The sequence below is a fragment of the Microtus ochrogaster genome, linkage group LG8 (genome assembly GCF_000317375.1).
Source record: "Microtus ochrogaster isolate Prairie Vole_2 linkage group LG8, MicOch1.0, whole genome shotgun sequence".
NCBI classification, from domain to species: domain Eukaryota; kingdom Metazoa; phylum Chordata; class Mammalia; order Rodentia; family Cricetidae; genus Microtus; species Microtus ochrogaster.
This window is the reverse complement of record NC_022033.1, coordinates 24,727,764-24,735,488: the sequence shown is the minus strand read 5'-3', so window position 1 is coordinate 24,735,488 and position 7,725 is coordinate 24,727,764.

Genomic DNA, 7,725 nt, shown 5'->3' with positions numbered 1-7,725 from the left:
TTGGGATTAAAGGCGTGCACCACCACCACCCAGCTCCAAGAATATATTTTAAGTGTGTTGATTTATCTATTCTCTTTGTTCTGTTACTGCTAATAATTTCTAAGACTGTTGTCATGTTGGGATGTGGACTTTGGGGTGACCTCACACACCAGAATAAACTCTTAGCTCCTTGGAGACCAGAGCTGTGTGTCTTTTATGTTGCCATAGGCTCTCACTCCCTGATTCCTACTGCTCCCTGCTCAACTGATAGACTTGGAGGTGAGGCAGTCAGAGAATCCTACGCATGAAACATTTGGACATGCAGGTGACTTTCCCCAAGTGTTTGGAAGCGGAAAGGATTACGGGGTCCTTCAGTCTATAGCCCCTCCCCAACCTGCTTGGCCATTTCTCCAGCACAGGCAGTAGGGATAGCTTTCTGGGTTGTTTGCCTCCCCCCAGCCCCACCAGCCTCTTGGTTCCTGTTTTATTTCACATTATTCGTGCTCCAGAAGGGTACCTCATTCTTTGGTGCCTGTTGAGCATTTCTTTGGGGGTGCAGAGGCAGCTTTGCCCTCTATCTGCTTCTCCTCACCGTCTCCAGATAGATGCCAGTGTGAAGTGGGGCTCTCCTTTGCTCGCATCCAGGAGAGAGGGGGAGAGACTCTATCAGCGGTGGTAACATTAAGTGCTTTTCTAGTCAGTCTGACTGGGCTAGCTTGAGTCAGCCAGGATGACTGGCATTCTCCAGGGATATGCCACGTACTGAGCTGTTTAAACATGGAGTCTGTCACCGAAGGGGATGACTGTGATGAATTTAGAGGGGACAATCAGCCACCCCCAGGAACACAGCCTCCTCTGAGTCACCGGTATGTGGGTTAGATAGGTGGGCCGATGCCGGGTGAATAGAGGCTAGTGAGTAAGAAATGGATGCTGACAAGGGAAAGATGCAGCAGAGGCCAGGGTGTCAGCCCTGTCTCTCCAGCCCCCTCTGACGTTAGCTGCAGTTGTGCCAGAAACTTCGGCAGCAGCTGACTCACTCAGCACCGCCAGTCCTTAACCCAGGTCCCCTGAGCTCCCACGTCGATCTCTGCCCACACACACAGCACATACCAGTGGTGTCGTGTTTACCGTGGGAACAGAACATGCCAATCTTCCACCTGCACAGGTTGGAAATGTTGTAGATGATTTGGGCTTTTCTGGACTGTTCTCAGAGATTAGCGGTAATTGGCCTGCTGTTCTAGTAGAGGCTTCTCAGGCACATCTCAGACTCAGTCTTCCTGCCGCTCGCTCTGCCACTTGCCCCACCCCCACCCCCAGCTCACACAGGAGCCTGGAGCCTCAGCCTTTGCTAGTGGGAAACAGGAACTTCAGTTAAGAGGACTGGAACCTTGCCTTACTCTATAATTTATCCCCACCTGGGGTTTAAAGTTACACAATATGAGATGTGTGGTCTGGAAGCAGCCACCGTTTGTGCCTCAGTTTCTTGTCTGCAAAATGGACATAGTAGTATCAACCTGTGGAAATTCTGGGAGGTAAAAAGAGACGTGTTAGGTAACATTGCTAGACATTGTCCGTCCAACACCTTGTAAGGGTTCTGTAAATATTAGCTGTTTGCATCTTAGATTAATAACTTGTCTTGAAGGTCTGTCCAGTTCTGCATTTCCATACAGGTCTCCTTGTGGCCATGAGGCCAGATTCCCTATTTTATTTTACTTTCCTTTCTTTTCTTTTCCTTTCTCTCTTTCTTTCTTTCTTTCTTTCTTTCTTTCTTTCTTTCTTTCTTTCTTTTTTCCGAGACTGGGTTATCTCTATGTAACCTAGCTGTCCAGGAACTAGCTCTGTAAATCAGGCTGGCCTTGAACTCACAAAGATCCGCCTGCCACTGCCTCCTGAATGCTGTGGGATTAAAGGCATGCACCACCACGGCCCGGCTAGATTCCCTATTTTCAAACAGGGTCTCACTATAAATTCTCACTGTTGAGAACCTCCTGCCTCAACCTCCTGCGCAGAAGGACTACAGATGTGCAGTGCCAGCCTAGGCTTGGTCTGGACTCTTGTTTGCAAGTGACAGAAAGCTGGTGTGAAGAAGTATACTGAACACAGGGGTTTGTGGTCGCTGCCCTAGCCATGGGTGAGGCTGAACCTCTCTTCCTCACTCAGTGGAGGGATTAACTCTCAGTAGCAGGAACATGGCTGCCAACAGTGAGGGTGTTTGGCTTCTTATAAAAAGAGACCTAATCATAGAAGCCGTGTCTTCTCTCATAGGAGGTGGAAGAGGAAAAGGAGGAGTCGTCATCATCGGGAAGCTGGAAGGCTGGGGCTGAGATGGCTGCGCTATGGTTACTAAGTGGGCACAGGCCTATCTTTCTGCTCAGCGATTTTGTTTTTAGTGCTTATCTTTGGAGCAAGGTCTAACTCCATGGCCCTTGCTGACCTAGAACTAACCCAGCTCTGCCTCATTGTTTTAAAGAAGGTTTTTAGATTTGCTAGGTCACCTCCTGGTTTAGTACTGCGGCTGGCGTGCCGGCCAGCTCAGGTGAGTCTGAGCTGGAGGGGAGTGGAAACTGAAAAGTAAAGGATGTGACCATCCCTTACTGGAATGCTGTTCCCAAAGCTCCTTGGGATACCTTCCTTTGGGTATCCTCAACTTGGCCATCCTGACTACTAGGGCAGCTGGGATATGTAGTCTTTATTCATAAGCCACTCTGCTGGGCTGTAGTGGGAGTTCTCTCACTAAGCGAAGAGTGAGTAGATGCCAGTAAGTGGCCTGCCGTCTGAGCTATATCTTTTAAGTTGCAAGTCTCATGGCATAGAGGGAGGGAGGAGCGGACATTTGCAGGTCCTACGTAGATGCCTGCATCTGGAAAAAAAAAATCAGCTGCTCTTAAAAGCAGGAGCCATTGTCATTAATCATGAATGACTTAAATGTGTGGAGTTCATCCAAAAGCAAGTACTGGTTGCTATTGTCTAGGCATTGTGCTAGACCCAAAGGGTGTAATGATGTTCAAAAAGACACTGTTGGTCCATTTAATGGAGCTTTTGATCTAGTAGGGGAAGAGAGGGGTGAATGAATAACCCACCAATTCTCGGGAAAGAGTGGTGCTGGTGGGTGTAGTGCCACAGTGGCCTTTGGCTCCTGAGATTGCTTGATCTGCTTGGCAACTATCCAAGCACACCATATAGGGCACAGCTGTAGACCTCAGGGTTTTATTGCTGTCCTGAAGGCTGAGAAGATCAAGAGCAGGGTGCCGTTGCATCGCCCCTCCTGCAGGTGGCTCCACCGGCTTTCACTGGCTGCTGAAATCTTAGCACTTGATGAACTGAGGCAGGGGGATTGGGATTTCAAGGCCAGCCTTGACTGCATATAGAATTTGAGGCCAACCTGGGCTACATGAAAAACTGTCTCAAAAACAAAACAAAACAAAACTCCCAAATCCTGGTCCCCCTTATAATTGTATCAGGAGCCTTTGGGAGGTGAGTGAGTGAATGGGACATGGGGGTAGAGGGCTCAGAAGTTGGATGAATGTGTCATAAGAGAGACTTTGGGGTGTTCTTTCACTCCTTCCACTGTGGGAGGAGACAACAAAAACAAACAAAAAGCCAAAAAAAAAAAGAGTAGATAAAAACCAAAAACCAAAAAAACACCAGCTCTCTGTAAACTAGTAAGTAGGCCCCTGCTGTATACCAAGAATGTGCTGGCCCTTCTGTGTAGCGCTTCCCATCTTCTGAAACTTTGAGAAATAAAGTTAGGCAGGAAAGCCAAACAGAGAATGATGGGAAGAAGAATGGCAGGGTCAAGGGAGTTGCCAGGAGACACAGAGGGAGCAAGACATCCTGGAGGACAGGTAAAACCATGAGCTACATAGCAGTAAATAGATTAATAGAAATGGGTTAGCTAAAGTTGTAAGAGCTAGTTAATAAAAAGACTGAGCTATTGGCTGAGCTTTTTGTTTGTTTGTTTTGTTTTGTTTTTTTCAAGATAGGGTCTCTCTGTAGGTTTTGGAGCCTGTTCTGGAACTAGTGGCTAAGCATTTATAATTTATATTAACTCTCTTGTAGTTATTTGAGAGTGTCTTCCAGGACACGGAAAATCTCCACCTACAAACCCTAATCCCAAAGGCATGGTTTTAGGAGGTGATACCTTTGGGAGAGGATTATAGATCATGAGAACAGAGCCTTCACCATAGGATTAGTGCCCTTAGGAGAGCCCCTGGAAGCTGAGGGCAGAGATTAACCTGTAAGGCAATTGTGTTTGAGGCCCTAGGCAGAGAGATTAACCTGTAAGGCAATTGTGTTTGAGGCCCTAGGCTCTGTCCTTTTTTTTTTCTTTTTAAAGATTTATTTAATTATTAATTTAATTATTATGTGCACAGTGTTCTGCCTGCATATATGCCTGCAGGCCAGAAGAGGGTGCCAGATCTCATTAGGGATGTTTGTGAGCCACCCTATGGTTGCTGGGAATTGACGTGCTGAGCCATCTCTCCAGCCCTCCTGGGCTCCAGCCTTCTTGGGCTTCAGCCTTCACACTCTTGCACATCTTGCACATCTTGCACATGCGCATGTGTGTACACACACAAAGTCCCTGGAAAGCTCCACTGTCCCGGCACCATGTGACTGAGGCAGAAGATAACCATCTGTGCAGCAGGAAGCAGAGCCATATCAGACGCAGAATTTTCTGAAACTTCAATCTAGGACTTCTAGACCTCTAAAATTGTTTTTGTTTTGTTTGTTTGCTTTGTTTTGGTTTTAGTTTTTTGAGACAGGATTTCTCTGTGTAGCTTTGGAGCCTGTCTTGGAACTTGCTCTGTAGACCAGGCTGGCTTTCGACATCCAGAACTGTATGTGAGCAGTTAGGCTCACCTCTGAGTGGAGGCCAAAGACCAAGTTCACATGTCTTCTTTTATTTTTCTCTTCTTTATCTCTTTGAGATTGTCTCACTGAGTTTGTAGCCATTTGAGGTAGACTGGCTGAGCAGTGAGCCCCTGTCTTGTCCCCTCCACACACACCAGCAATGGGGTTACAGGCACATGCTGCAGTGCCCTTACTCTATAACTTGGGATGACCATAGCCTAGGCTGGCCTTGAACTTTGGACAGTCCTCCTACCTCAGCCTCCCAAGTGTTGGGTTACCAGCATCAGCCACCATGCCCATCTTGGGAAATAAACAGTTGTGTATTTTATTTGCCCAAACGAAGACAGGTAGAGAGGAGACCTGCACTTTGGAAAACATGTCCACGGCTGTTGTGTTGAGGAGGGGAGGTTAAGGAGGCACAGTGGATCCCAGGGGACCAATGAGAGGCTGGTCCAGAGACCCAGTTAGGTGGAGACTGAAGAACATGGAGAGGAAAAGGGCCCAGGAGCTGATGATGGACAGAACTGTAGGGTAGCAGGTGATACTGGTAAAGCAACTTCTGGGTTTTGTGTCTGCAGCCATTTGTAGAGACAGGAAACTATGGAGGGGACTTGAGTCCTGGTTTTAGACTCCAGTTGGTCTCTGATGTTTCAGGTATTAAGTGGAAGACTCCTCGGGCTGGTATGGACTTGTAGTTCAGACAGAAAGGAGTTGGAAACTCAACTAATTATCTGGGAACTACAGGGATGTGGGTGGAAATGAAGACACGGGGTAAGCGACTGCAGGAAAAGGATCTGGACCCCTTCGTTGGGCCGTTAGCTATGTCAGCAAAGTTGCCGGGTAGGCAGCCAGCTGATAGAGAAGCAGTGGCCTCAGTCTTGAGGCCTCTGGAGGAATGATGACAAGCAGACTCTATCCATATGCCTGTCAGGGGCCTTGATCTGTGGGTAAAGAGCCTTACTCAGCCATACACTTTTGAAGATCTAATGCCAGCCTGGCCTACAGAGCGAGTTCTAGGACAGTCTCCAAAGCTATACAGAGAAACCTTGTCTCAAAAAACAAAAACAAAAACCAAACCAAACAAACAAAAAACCAAAAAACCAGTACCTCCCAAATAAACAAAACAACCCCCCCCCCCAACAGTTTAGAGGTCTAAAAGTCCTAGACTGAAGTTCCAGAAAACACTGTCTGGTGTGGCTCTGCTCCCTGCTGCACAGATGGCCGTCCTCTGCACAGTACACCAACATGAAGTTTCAGAGTGGCCCTTTGGTCGATTTTCAGCTTCCTCAAGGACAGAGGCTTTTCTGTCCCTATTTTGCCACTTGTGGCATGGACTTCATGTAAATGCTGGTTCCCTTCACAGCCATGTGTAAGGAGGAGAGAGACTGGCTATAACTTTTAAGATGGGGGAGGTAGTGAAGAATTCCACAAGCTTCCTGCGCCCTCTCTTTAAATCTCATTGGCCAGACTGGTTTGTATATTAGTTTCTTAACCTCCCATGTGATGGTACTACTTTCAACTTAAGATACCTGTTGTGAAAATTACTTTACCTATGTAAAGATATGTTACCTTTTTTATGTTTCAGAATATTACTTTAACTGTGTAAAGGTGTGTTAATTTGTTTATGCTGCATTTGTTTGACAATGTAAGGATGCGTGTTTAATCATGTAAAGATGTGTTGCCTCTTTTCACCTTGCCTGCCTAAGGCACCTGATTGGTCTAATAAAAAGCTGAACAGCCAATAGCTAGGCAGGAGGATAGATGGGGCTGGCAGGCATAGAGAATAAATAGAAGGAGAATCTAGGCAAGGAAAAGGAGGAGAGAATGAGGGAGAAAGAGAAGACTAGGGGGACCAGAAGCCAGGCAGCTGCCAGGCAGACATGGGGACAGCAAGAAAGTAAGACATACAGAAAGAAAGGTAGAAAGCCCCACAGCAAAAGGTAGATAAAGGAAAACATTAAAATAAAAGCTAAGACCAAGCATTCAAAACTAGTACTATGTCTCTGTGTCATGATTTGGGAGCTGGTTGGTGGCCCAAAAGAAAGATGGCTACAGATATCCCTCAAACTGCTAATTGAGGAGGAAAGGGTGGGGTGGATCCTGGACCACTGTGATGGGGATGGAGAAGCCTGGAGGGCACCAGCATCCATCCCCACCTCCCTTAGAGTGTCGGCTCTAGTGTGGGGCTGAGAAGTTGAAGCCTCTTCTCTTAGACTTCCTGGCAGCAACAAAGTTGCCCATAAATTAAATTTGGTCAGTGGAATGCCCTTGCCTGGGATCTGGATGGCGGAAGTGTACAGGGACCACTTTCTTATTTGACTCTTGTTGCTTTCAAGATGCCTTTGGAGAGCCTGAACTCTGTAGTGACATACAGGCTACCAGCATATCAAAGATGGAGCTATCAATCAAGGCAGTGATTGTTGTCTTCTGATCCCTGGACAGCATCTATGGTGCTGTTTTGCTTTTGACAAGTTCTTACTATGCAGCCTTAGCTGGCCTGGAATTTACTATGCAGACCAGGCTAGACTGGGTTGAACTCGCAAGAGATTTGCCTTCTTTGGCCTCAGTCTGGGTTCTTGACCACCGTCACCTGTGGAAGAAGTAGCTGTCCTGGCAGACTTTCTGCGATGAAGTTCTGGGGTCCAGCTGAGGACCCCATCTTTTCCTGTGGCTCTTTTCAGCAGCTAATTCTTTAAATTAATTGCCTTCTGCTTGAGTCTAAGCCCCTGATTTAGCATGGAGCTTGTTCTCAGACTGGATAGACCACAGACCAGCATGGGGTGTAGTCACAGAGGCTGCAGGTGGGAGGATGAGGACGGTCACCGCGGTCTGAGGAGCGTGTGTGTGTGTGTGTGTGTGTGTGTGTGTGTGTGTTGGGGGTAGGTTGTCCCATAA